This window comes from Sus scrofa, chromosome 16 (assembly GCF_054392235.1).
Source record: "Sus scrofa isolate SSC_HxYL_T2T_F1_AM1 chromosome 16, Sscrofa_HxYL_maternal_Yorkshire_Landrace_v2.0, whole genome shotgun sequence".
In the NCBI taxonomy this organism is placed as follows: domain Eukaryota; kingdom Metazoa; phylum Chordata; class Mammalia; order Artiodactyla; family Suidae; genus Sus; species Sus scrofa.
The window spans coordinates 45162575-45175590 of NC_139398.1; the positions used below are offsets into that span (position 1 = coordinate 45162575).

General features: G+C 40.1%; 1 protein-coding gene and 1 long non-coding RNA gene across 4 annotated transcripts in view; both read right to left on the reverse strand.

Moving 5' to 3' along the window:
- The window catches only part of ARL15 (ADP ribosylation factor like GTPase 15), a 442112-nt gene that overhangs the window by 44221 nt on the left and 384875 nt on the right, over nt 1-13016 (reverse strand). The gene's annotated exons all lie outside the window — the stretch shown is intronic.
- LOC146395547 (uncharacterized) lies at nt 4781-10450 on the reverse strand. The gene is made up of 2 exons (XR_014831339.1): nt 9406-10450; nt 4781-8921 (listed from the first exon to the last, which is right to left on the reverse strand). It is a non-coding gene; the product is annotated as an uncharacterized LOC146395547 (long non-coding RNA).

The window sequence follows — 13016 nt, forward strand, 5'->3', positions numbered from 1 at the left end:
ATAATCAAATCAGGAAATTGTTGTATCAGAAAAAATAAAAATTTCAAATCCCTCAAAAAGTGCTTTTAAGTGTCTTTCAGCATTTTCACAAAAGCCTCCCACACTTTAAGAAAACCTATGTCCTCTGAAGCACCAATTTAAAAAAAATTTTTTTTTCTCTTGGCAGCCCTTAGTGGCATGTGGAAGTTCCTGGGCCAGGGATTGAACCCAAGCCACAGCAAGGACAATGCCAAATCCTTTAACCACCAGACCATCAGGGAACTCCTCAAGATTATAGTTTAATTCTGAATTTTAACTTATTTATACAGATACTTTTTTTTCTTGAATCTTTTGTTTCTTGGGTGCTTACTAACTGGGACATTATGCAAGTCATTTAACCAGTTCCTTAGTAGAAAAGCGATAGTGCTGGGTCCTTATGAACTTCCATAAACACTGACCGCACGTGTACTATGACATATATAAGGACCATACATCTAGGACCACATTCTGCTCCTGAAAAATGAGCACAGAGGGAGAAAAAAGGACAGGGAACTAAGAGTCTGGTGGTTGTGTTTGGGAACTTGAAATTAAAAGCATTTAACAAGGCACAGATGTGGGGCTAATTACAGAGCAATGAAAACTAAACATCTTCAAGCACCCCCACCCCTAAATCTGACTTGAACCAGGGGGCAACTTAAGGTGGTCTACAGAGTGGCAGCCTCTGGACCCTTGGCCTGGGTTCAAATTGTGGCTTTGCTCTTACTAACCATGGGGCCTTGGGTATGTCTCCTAGTCTCCCTGAGCTTTAGTTTCTTCATCCGTGAGGGGATAATATCGCTTAGGCTATCTTGTGGACTAGGGGAGAGGGTGCATGGAAAGCATAGCTTACTCCTGGAGTGTAGGAGGCACTGCATAAACACATCATCAAGCTCTACCTCCTTGGTGAGCACAGGGATGGCCTGACGGGAGCTTAGGTTCCTGGAGTCTTCATGGAGGAGGCAGGATTTGAAATGGGCCCTTGGTTACAGTTCAGATTTGAACAGCGGAGAATCTGAATGCCAGGAGATGGGAAGGAGGGTATGGTTTCAGTAACTTAGACATTAAATGAGGGCACTATTTGAGGATCAGCATTTGGATTAACAATATTTTTTTAAATTTCAGGGTAAATGTAAGCATTTGGGTAGAAAATCATGTCACTGTTCTGGCCACGGTCTCTCTACAAAAGATCCCGTAACTTCTCAGATCTTTCTCTTCACTTCTACTTCTCCAAGCTCCCTATGAAGTGTGGATAATAAAGGATTAAAATCAGCAAATCATTTCAGGTTCAGGAGAGAAGAGGCTTTGCTAAATACTCTTTATAAATATGAGGCATAGGAGTTCCTGACGTGGCGCAGTGGTTAACGAATCCGACTAGGAACCATGAGATTGTGGGTTCAATCCCTGCCCTTGCTCAGTGGGTTAACCATCTGGCGTTGCCGTGAGCTGTGGTGTAGGTTGCAGACGCGGCTCAGATCCTGCATTGCTGTGGCTCTGGCGTAGGCCGGTGGCTACGGCTCCGATTCGACCCCTAGCCTGGGAATCTCCATGTGCCGCGGAAGCGGCCCAAGAAATAGCAAAAAAAGACAAAAAAATTAAATTAAATTAAATTTAAAAATATATAAATATGAGGCATAAATTGAGCCATCTTCGAGGGTTTTACAAACAAATATAGCTAGTTATCCAAATTCTACAAATTATTACTAGTATTCACTCCTATGTTCTCTAAGTATGAATATATTTATGTGCTATGTTTGGAAAAAAAAAGATATCCTAAGGACCTTGTTATTCCAGGAAATGGCTGCCAGGATGCCTGGTTCAAGAACATCATCCACGGCTCAGCCGAGTTCATATAAACCTTCTGCACTGTCTCTTATCTCACCTCCAACAGGCATCTACACCACATAAAACTCACCGCTGTAACCGATGCCCACTGCACATTCAGAATGAAATGATTTCCTACTGTAAAAATGGTGTCATCCAACCTCCCACCATAGCTTGGACGTCTGCTTTAAGACTAATGCATTTGCCAGTCTGTATAAAGCCCACGTATTTATACTTTAGCAAAAGCACTGTGATTTTGTTCCTGAAATTTCATTATTTTCTTTTATAAACAGAAATACAGAGTACCCAAGAGAGATCTTTAGAGCTTTTATACAGTTAAAGGGAAACAATTCCCTTAGCCTCATGCCTCAAAGTTATCTAATGCTTTGTAGAGATAAGCATTCCAGATAGCAGAATAAATTTTAAAAAATGAACACATACAGACATGCAGACTGGTTGGATAGAAGAGAAGAGAGACAAAGAGAGGAAGTGAGGGCAAATATTATTTTTCCTTCTATGGAATTATTTCAAAACTAAATATCTTGTTCTGAAAAGTCAAGAGTTATGTAAAGTACTGGTGGTTATAGTCATTTGAGAAAAGCACAACCAGAATGTGTATTTCTTCTATGGGTCAAACAGGAGTCAGCATAAATGTGACTGCTTTTTCTACCACTCGAAAATTGTTATAAAAAATGAGCACTCTGGAAATTACAACACTACAGTTGACTATACATGTGTGTTAGCAAATAATAACTGTGCGTCTTTCTACCACGCCACTGAATGAGAAGCAGGAAACAATTTTAAAAATAGCTTTTCTATTATGGTGCAAGATTAATTCCCTTTTATTAAATTTAGATACTAAAAGATAATTCTCTTATTTGAGAGAGCTATAAAAAGTGAAGTATTTTGTGTACAGCAATGTTGAGGACCTTGGCCATGACAGTCAGGGTAGAAAGCCCAGCGGATTACCATAAATGGGTGGATCCCACCATTGGGAGCTGATCCACACGCTCCTTTGGCTTCTCAATCAAAGCAGCCCTAGCAAGGCACAAGTGTGAAATGAAAGCATGCACATGGAAATGAAAAGCCACAGCAGAGCTTGTATCCTTCTATTGCAGGAGAAGAAAAAAGCACAGGATAGTTTACTACAGACACACTTGCTCGTAACTTAGGTACTATCTTTCTTTACTCCTGTTCTTAGGATGGGCTTATCCATTTACCATGAGTAATGGGGAGCCTAATAACTTCATAGGGAGCTTCAAACTAAAGCCAAGTGATACAAATACCTGGAGAACCTGGCCTCAATAAAGATGGATTACCAGTTAAATTTTTAATAATAAAAAAAAACATTTTCATAATAAACCTGCAAATGCCATACCCATACAGGCTGCCTCTTCCCACCCAGTGTATATACTGTGTTGGCCAACAAAAAAAGAAAGAGAAAAGATCTCCATTTGCACTAAGCAGCCTCCTATGGCTTCCCTTCCTATTGCTATAGACTTGCCCACATTTCTCCCTCAGCTGAAGGTATCTTTAGGGCTCCGAAGAGTCTGAGAAGGAAAAGGTCACTTGACAGTGATGCAATTCACCGTCCTCTGGCAACAAACCTTTCCCCACAGTCATGTAAGTTTCAATGAGCCTAATGAATATTCCATAAAAACAGGCATCATTTCTCCTACATGTGAGAGATACGTTCAGTAGAAAGGAGGTAGAAGATACTGCTTTTGGTATTAGAGTTCATTCCAAAACCCTGTAAAGGACACACTCTAGGTTGCTCATCATATCAGGAGAATATTTTCTTAGGTTTACTAAAAAGCACATGACGACTACAGAAGACATTCTTTTCTCCTTTTCTTTCTTTTCTTTTTTCTTTTTCTTTCTTTCTTTTCTTTTCTTTCTTGTCTTTTTAGGGCTGCACCCCTGGCAGTATGGAGGTTCCCAGGCTAGGGGTCCAATCGGAGCTGTAGCCGCTGGCCTATGCCACAGGCACAGCAACCCCAGATCTAAGCTGCATCCGCAACCTACACCACAGTTCATGGCAATGTCCGATCACTGAGCAAGGCCAGGGATCAAACCTGGTCCTCATGGATGGTAGTTAGATTTGTTTCTGCTGAGCCACGATGGGAACTCCCAGAAGACATTCTTATGACTAAGACTACTACATAAGAGCCCACTGTTTTCTTAAATTATCCAGTATCAAGAGAGTATCATAGAAACTTTTACTATCTAAGTGGTTTCCCCACAGAAAAGATATAAATTGATATAGGGAAGTAAGCCATATTTATGCCAATTTAATTCAATGAAATCTGTTTGAAATACAAGCAATTTAAATAAATGAAAAGATGGTGTCACAGATTCCTTCAGGAATTCTGGGCACTAGATTCACCCTCTACTTTTAGATTTATTTTCTACCTAAAAGGGGCTCCATGAGAATGAATGATGATGTTCCTAAAGGGAGCAGTATAAATATGGGATGCTTTACACCTGTCATAAATTAAGGCTTCCATAAACCATAAATCGTGATTATAAATGGTCTCAAGATCAAATCCTTATGATTATAAATGGATAGTCCTAGGTTCACCTGGCTTACAAAGAGGACAGATATTAATGTTAGCTATATGCTATTAATATAGGCTACTAACTAGCAGGCATATATTATAATGACAAATTTAGGAGGCAAATTCTCCTAAATTTAATCTTCCCTCCAATTTGGGTTGCTGCATCTAGCCAACACGTTTTATACTACGTGACACCAGGATGCCATGTACACACATCATTATGTGAAGGACGTTCGTACCATTTCACGTGCACGAAGTATACGATTTGTTCTATTGAAACAAACAAATTAAGATTTAATGAAGGATTACATAATTTAATCCCATGAAGGTAGACAGTAAGTTTGATGTAGTCTCTTACAAGTTTTGAGGGAGCTTACTTTTGCTTTTCTATTATATTTTAGAGTTGAGGATCATTTCGGCATTAGGCAGGCATGCTCAAGTTGGGTCCTCCTCCTAAAGTAAACTGTGGTAACAGACACTTTTATCAGTGCCAATCTCAACTCCCTTATTTTTGGTACCTTTATTTTCTTCCACCAATTATCACAAAAATGATATAAAAGCTATACACATTTTCCCACATAGCACACTGCAATTTCATCAACAGCACAAAAACCCAATGACAACCAAACAAATCGAGAATGACCAGGGGTAAGGCATTTCCTTGCCTCTAACTCTACCCTAACTTCTAACCTTTTTTTTTTTTTTTTCTCATCCTGGTTGGTAGGTTTTGTTTTTGTTTGCTCCAATAACTGTCTTCCAAATAAGTTTGCAGGTTGGCAGATTATACTTCTTGCATCTTCTATGTCTTCTGCACTCTGTATACTTGGCACAGTAGCTATTTAATGGAAAATAAACGTTTTGATGGGTCAGGCTTACCCTAACTCACTTACTGGCCTTAGACTGCGCTTGACTTTATAGTTATTTTACATAATGCATGGTTTCTGGAGACTGGTCCACACTATGCTGTATTTCAAAGTTCAGTTTTGTAAATTAGCACTTGTAAGCCCTCCGTAAACTAAGAAGGGGCAGGCTTGGTGCCCGAATATTACTACGTTACCAAAAAATCAGAGTCGTGAGTGTTTTCAAACAAATCTAAACCTTATAAGGAAGGAAACTTCCGCTTATGAAAAGGGAACCAGGAAAAAGAATGCAGAAAACATATGCTTTTGGGGAGGGTGAGAGGCAGTAGAGAACTAAACTTCAAATGCTTTGGGTACAAATTCCCCCAAGGGAGTATAAACCAAACGGAACTGAGTAACGCCCACCAGCCCCTGGCCCTGCCAACAGCTCCCCCCTTCTTTGAAGATCTTTGCCAATGGCTTTTACCTCTGGCACAAAGACCAGTTACAAAATGGACCTACTCTTCCCAACCCCCGGTTTTGAAATAACAAATAAGTACGGAAGAAAAATCCTTTCGTAAGCGGATCACCATCTGGGTTGAGGAACGAATTTACGCCAATGAAGTGGTGCTACAACATTATAAACATTCTGGAAGACTCTGTGCCTTGATCAAAAGTACTGGGTGAAAGCCAAATCTGGAAACTGAAAGCAGGCTGTAGCCAATGTTTGTGGTCTTTATCATTCACTGTGATATTGGTTATAGGTAATGCTGGACACCGTGTCAATGGGGAGTTAATGAAGCCTTTGAGATCGAAACAAGTGGCTGTCAGTAACAAAGCAGGACACAGGGAATGGAGATTTGCAAATAGAGGCTAAATGTGAGCCTGCTGAAGATGAAGGAGTTCAAAAAACTGCAAGTAAAATGTAGAAGAGCTGGGGCAAAGGACATTTAAAGCCCCGCCAGTTTCCGGTCCGCTTCTAGCAAAGGGAACCCTGTCTTCTGATCCCTCTCCCCCAAATGTCTCCAAATTTACTGGGTACAATTGGGTTTATTTGCAAGGATTTATATAAGCACGGCAACTTCAGGTCACAGTTATCACAGAGTCAAAGCTGCAGTTTCTAACAAAGAAACAAATGAAAAGCTTTCATGGAGAATAGGACCAAGCATCTCGGCTGTGCTCTTCTGACGTTACTTCTTGGGAGAAACTTTTCAAAAAACAACAACCCTACCCATGTTTGCTTCATGCTCTGCAAGAACCTTCCAAAGTCAGGGCACAAAGGCATGGGTGGAATGAACCCCTGAGAAAAGGATTAATTGAATCTAGAAGGAGAAAGGACATAGGACACAGGACATAGGGAGGGCATACTTTGAATAGCACTCCCTCGCATGTCTCCTCTTGATCATCAAGAGAAAGCTTTCCTTTTATCAGTGAAGATTAAAAAAAAAGCTTTCAAACCTATTAGAATGAACGCTAACAAAGCTCACCTAGTATACATCAAGTTTAGGGATCGCTTCCATTGAGAACCTATGCTTTCTTCTAAGTTGCTAAGTTCAGTTGTAGAAGATGATGGCTGACACAGCATATTTTCATAATAACGTCTGCAGGATATTTCCAAAATCTGGCTTAACTAGCAAGGCCCAAAGCCTAGAATCTAGATTTTGAAGATTCCCAAGGTTATAAAAATGAGTGCTGTGTGGGCAGAACCTCTTAAGCTCTCACTCAAAATCAGTCAGGATTGGTAAAAATAATTGCATGTTCTTTTACTCTGACAATTTTCATGAAAAGGAAATCATTAAGATTTCACTTGGGGTTCTGAATAAACATGGAAATTATTATAGTTATTTAATTAAAGACCTTTTAATAGAGTTCATAGGAATGTCTCCTGTGATCAGTAGGTACATTTAGTGGGTCCAGGAAAATATTCCCTCTGGAGTGTCACTTAACCCTTCATTAAGTCTTTAGGTGTTTGTTCCAACAGGAGAAGACAGATACAGAATCCCTGGATGCCAGGAAAGCTGCCATTTAGCTCAAGCTTCCTTACTATCATTTCATGAGAAATCTTATGTATGCAACTGCGCATCAGCACGAAAGTATAATTTTTTTTTTAATTGTTTAACCGCAATTCTAGGGAAGACAGCATATAAATGGAGAAAAAATGGAAACTGGGCCACACAGAGCTCTTAAATAAATTTAACAGCTGTCCAAAGACAGGATATTTAAATAAATGTACAGTAAACTCTTGCCACTCAACACATACATCTTTTCCCTGTGGTTTGTAGGAAGACCAGTTCCAATAGAAGAAGGCCTTGAAGGATGTTATTACCCATTTTCCGTCTATTAATAGAATAATGCAGTAGTCAGAAGACTTTCAAAAGATAAAAGCATCATTCTCTCTCCAGTTTCTGGACGCCTGCCGAAATCACAGTCATATTTTCATATTTGTCAGCTCAAAGAGACCCTTTTATAATAGCAAATAAAAATTAAGTGTTCACACTGGGCTTCAAAGCGAAATTCTTTCAGTGATGATGCATAAAGCACAGTATACATCTTTCTTTATGAAGGTTTACTGCCTCCAGTTCAATATTCAAGCTGGTAACATCACAGAGTTAAAACATACTGGGATAATGACGGCTATGATCCGATTTTTAAAAATTAGGCTAATTATGCAGAAAAGAGTTCTCAGATGGGTGAATCCAGAGCCCTTTCCCAGAGGTGGCGTTGTTCAGAAATGTCCCTAATAAAGACATGGAACTGCAGGACGAACAGGGATAAAAGGGAAAGGGGATCATAATTAAGATACTATTACCACTCAGTGGGTGCAGAACGGTGTCCAAGTAAAGAATTAAGCCACTTAATAAACTAATGCACAAGAGCTGGTAAATAATAATAGTCTCTTGGGTGTTACTTGTTTCTGGGTAAATACACGCATGTCCTAACACTTCTTCTTGGATTACTTTCCCACTGACTGAAGAAGTTGTTTTCTTTACACCGCCTCTCATCTAGAAGCAGTGTCTGTTAAGAAGGCGATCCATGCTTATGAAGAACAGAAGTAGTGATAAGTCACTGATTCAAATACCTTCAGGTTATTGACCAAAAAAGAAGCGTATTCTCTCTAAAGGTGTCTGGTACGCATTGCTCTTTTGCTTTAGCACAGTCGGTGGACTTTTACATTTGGAAATATCCCAAACCTCAGTGCCTGGGATAGTGCCCAGCAGACAGTAAGCTCTCGATGTGTTATTGAGAGAAATCCCTTGGAATGTGGTTAAATGCTTTCTGGAGCCCTGGGTAAATGTTGAGGGTGCAGAGGGCCAAGGAACAGGGCAGGGGCAGATTTACTTGGGTCCAATTTGCACTTTGATAGTCATATTCCTCCAAAGTAAATAGAAAGATAATCCCAGATATTTATTTGTCATCTCAGAGGAGAGAAAGGACATTAAAAAAAAAAAATACTGTTTATGAAAGAATTAATTTTTAGGGAGTTCCCGTTGTGGCGCAGTGGTTAACGAATCCGACTAGGAACCATGAGGTTGCGGGTTCGGTCCCTGCCCTTGCACAGTGGGTTAACGATCTGGCGTTGCCGTGAGCTGTGGTGTAGGTTGCAGACGCGGCTCAGATCCCGCGTTGCTGTGGCTCTGGCGTAGGCCGGTGGCTCCAGCTCCGATTCGACCCCTAGCCTGGGAACCTCCATATGCCGCGGGAGCGGCTCAAGAAGTAGCAAAAAGACAAAAAAAAAAAAAAAAAGGCTGTACCAAAACATTGCTCAGGTACATGTGGTTTACACCATCTCTGAAAAAAACAGATCTTAAGACCATTTCCCATTAAACTGGGATAATTTGCTTTGTGAACAGACCAAAAGTTAACATAAAAAAAATAAAACAAAACAAAACAAAAAAAAAACTACTCAAAACTACTCAAGAATTAACTTTTAGAAAGAGATGCATATATAAAACAGTATTTCTTAGAGTTCCCATTGTGGTACAGTGGAAATGAATCTGACTAGGAACCATGAGGTTGTGGGTTCGATTTCTGGCCTCTCTCAGTGGGTTAAGGATCCGGCACTGCCATGAACTGTGGTATAGGTCCCAGATGCAGCTCAGATCTGGTGTTGCTGTGTCTATGGTGTAGGCTGGCAGCTGTAGCTCCGATGAGACCCCCAGCCTGGAAACCTCCATATGCCACGGGTACAGCCCTAAAAAGCAAAATAAATAAATGTTTCTTGATATTTATATAAAATCTAATCATTTAAAATATCACTTTATATAAATATCTTCTTGTTAGGCCTCTTTACTTGGAAATAATGATTATAAATACGTGGCCAAGGGCAAAAGCGCCATTTGCGGCACATCTGTCCATTTGTAATGCGTTATATGGTTTTTGCGCATTTACCCTTAGCAGCTCTACGATGCAGATGCGATTTTGCTCACAGCACAGTTTAACAATTAGAGAAAGGGTAAACAATTTGCCCAAGGTCACATGGCTTGAAGGTGTAAAGCTGAGTTTAAACTCAGAACTGTCTAATTCTAAAACCCCTGTGCCTCTACTCCCCTACTGGTAGCCTGAATGCTTAGAGTACTGGGGACAACTGCAGGGAGCTGGACCTGCTTAAATCTCAATCTTGGCTTTGCCATTTGCTACCTATATGAGTCAGCAAACCTTTGCATTTTTATCTGAAAAATAATACAGACCTATCTTCTAGGGTTGTTATGGAAATGACAAAGAACATCTATAAAATACTTGACAGCTGTTATCGCTGTTACTGTTATTATCATTATGAGGAAAATAGAATTTTAAAATTCATTAATGGTTGAGTGCCCAGTGTTTGCATCTATCCACGACTTCATCTGCACCCAACCTAAAGATGTCGCTTACTTCAGTGGTGTGAGGCCCTTGGCTGGGGTTGGCTGGAGGAAAAGCTGAGACCAGGATTCTACTTCCCAAGTTCAGGGCAATTTCCATCACCCTCTGCTACCTCTCATTGTTCTACTTTAAGAAGACTAAACTAATCCCAAACATTGCTAATCAAATCCAAACCAAATAAGGAAAGAAAATGTTCCTTCTTTGCAGGGAACCATAAAATAGGAATGCAGAAAACACATGCTTTTGGAAAAAAATCAACAGAAAAATCTCAATACTCTTTGGGTACAAATTCCCCCAAGGGAACAAAGACCTGACAAAACTGCAAAAAAAAAAAAAAAAAACCTAAACACCCACTGACGGTGAACCCTGCCAAGAGCTCTCCCTCCCCAGAGGCTTAATGGCAATGGCTTTTACCTCTGGCATGGTGACCAATTACAAAATGGTCCTTCTATCCGTAACCACAGATGTCCTAAGTGACAAATTAAGTGTCCAGGAGATAAAAGGTTATCGTGAAATCAGTACAACACACACACACACACACACAGAGTCTGACAGATGTGGGTTAAAAAAAGTTTCATTCGTTTTTTAGCACATTTATATTGGTTTTTTCTTTTGTGGGATAAGCCTTATGTCAGTAGTTTTAAACAACTTTCAATACTTGAGAGAAAAGACCCCCATAGAAGTGTAAAATAAGTTATCGAAATAACACCGACACAGACAATGACTTGCCAAGTCTATGCAGTCAGGGGCGGGCTACAGAAGGGCGAAGAGAGCACCCGAGCTTTAAGGGTCTTCCCAGTCCACACAGTCCACAACTGGTACAACAGCAGTGTCCTCACCTCTGAGCATAAACAATTCCCAGAGCTGTTCCTATCAAGGTCAGATCAGCGTTCGTATTTGTTCTCATGAGAACAGAAATAACAGTGTTCACTGTCAGAGACACACATAAGACTAAGATGCTGAAATGATTTTCTCTGGATCCAGAGGACTGTTAAGAGAGTTTCGGAAAGCCCACAAACATACAAAATATTTCATTTTAATTTAGCTCTCATTTGTACATCTCTTGCAATAAAACTTCTTTTCTTTTTCTACAGTTGTAAGAAGTGGTTTATTCATGGTTCTCCTTGGTTAACATTCTGCTAAAAAAAATTAAAAATGACAAAATGTAAACTGGCTTACAATACCTGTGACACCAAAAACACGTGGTAAGCAAACGAGGGGATGCTCCCCATTGCACATGTGGGTAAGTATTCTTACTTTACTGTACAAAGAGTGATGACATCAAATATTTCCAAAAGAGTCTGCATATGCTTTCTTCTTTTTTTTTTTTTTTTTGTCTTTTTAGCTATTTCTTGGGCCGCTCCCGCGGCATATGGAGGTTCCCAGGCTAGGGGTTGAATCGGAGCTATAGCCTCCAGCCTACGCCAGAGTCACAGCAAAGCGGAATCCGAGCCGCATCTGCAACCTACACCACAGGTCACAGCAACGCCGGATCGTTAATCCACTGAGCAAGGGCAGGGACCGAACCCGCAACCTCATGGTTCCTAGTCGGATTCATTAACCACTGCACCACGACGGGAACTCCCCTGCATATGCTTTCTTACCAATAATGACTACATGATTTTGCACACATCAATCTTTTGTCCCAGATATTCCAACCACCTCTTAGCTAGGTTGTTCAGACATTAAAAAAAAAAAAAAAAATTCTTCTTACTGGTATTTGTGGTCGTCATTACTTTGTTGTCTTTTTTTTTGCTTTTTGCTTTTTAGGGCCGCATCTGAGGCATATGGAAGTTTCCAGACTAGGGGTTGAATTGGAGCTGTAGCTGCCTGCCTAGACAACAGCCATAGCAATGTGGGATCCAAGCCCCATCTGTGACCTACACCACAGCTCACAGCAACACGGGATCCCCGAACCACTGAGTGAGGTCAGGGATCGAACCCACATCCTCATGGATACTAGTTGGATTCATTTCCTCTGCACCACAGTGGGAACTCCCTATCACTTTGCTGTCTGACCACGTTAGCCTCAGTTTGCTAATTCTGTGTTTAATCAGGATGAATTAGAATTATTTTTCTGTGACTCCCATTTTCCACACTGATTTCCCAGCATCATAATTTACACTACAATTCTTTAACGTATTAGAGATTTCCTCGAGGTTAGTTATGGGGACAACTCTTAAGACTTGCACCCAAATGGTATCTTGGTTGCATTTCTTCCAGAATACACTGCCCTCGACTACCCAAATTAAGCATATTTCAAGGACCATTAATCAGATTAGGTTTAGGAAGAGCTCCAAATGCATTCATTATCATGCTGAATAAAAAGGCAATTGTTATTTTTCATTTCAAGTACTCTGACCTTTGCTTTCACTTAGGGAACCATTTTTTTATCATAATTTTCTGCATGAAAGTATTACCTATCTCCTGTATCTTCCCACAGTCTTATATTTCATGTTAATGCTTGTATTTTAGTTTCCATCTTACTGACATTAGTTACTAATGCACATTAAAGTTTTTCTTTTCACAAGTTTGCTCTTGTGTAAGGTTGCTTTCTTTTCTGTTTTTCCTTGTGTTCAAAGTGACATTATTTGAATTAGCGCACCTATTCACCTTTTGAACTTTAAAATCAATGTTGAATCTTTGTAATTTTTTTGATATTTTAGAAAATACTCTGTTTGAAATTTTAATAATGAATTGCTGGGGTTCTCTTGTGGCACGGTGGGATAAGGATCCAGAATTGTCACTACAGTGGCTTGGGTCACTGCAGTGGCATGGGTTCAGTCCCTGGTCCGGGAACTTCCACATGCTGGGGTGCAGCCAAAAAAACAAAACAAAAAAACAACATGAAAAAAGAATGAATTGCTTGCAATATTCACAAGAGCCAAGACATGGAAGCAATCTAAATGTCCAATGACAA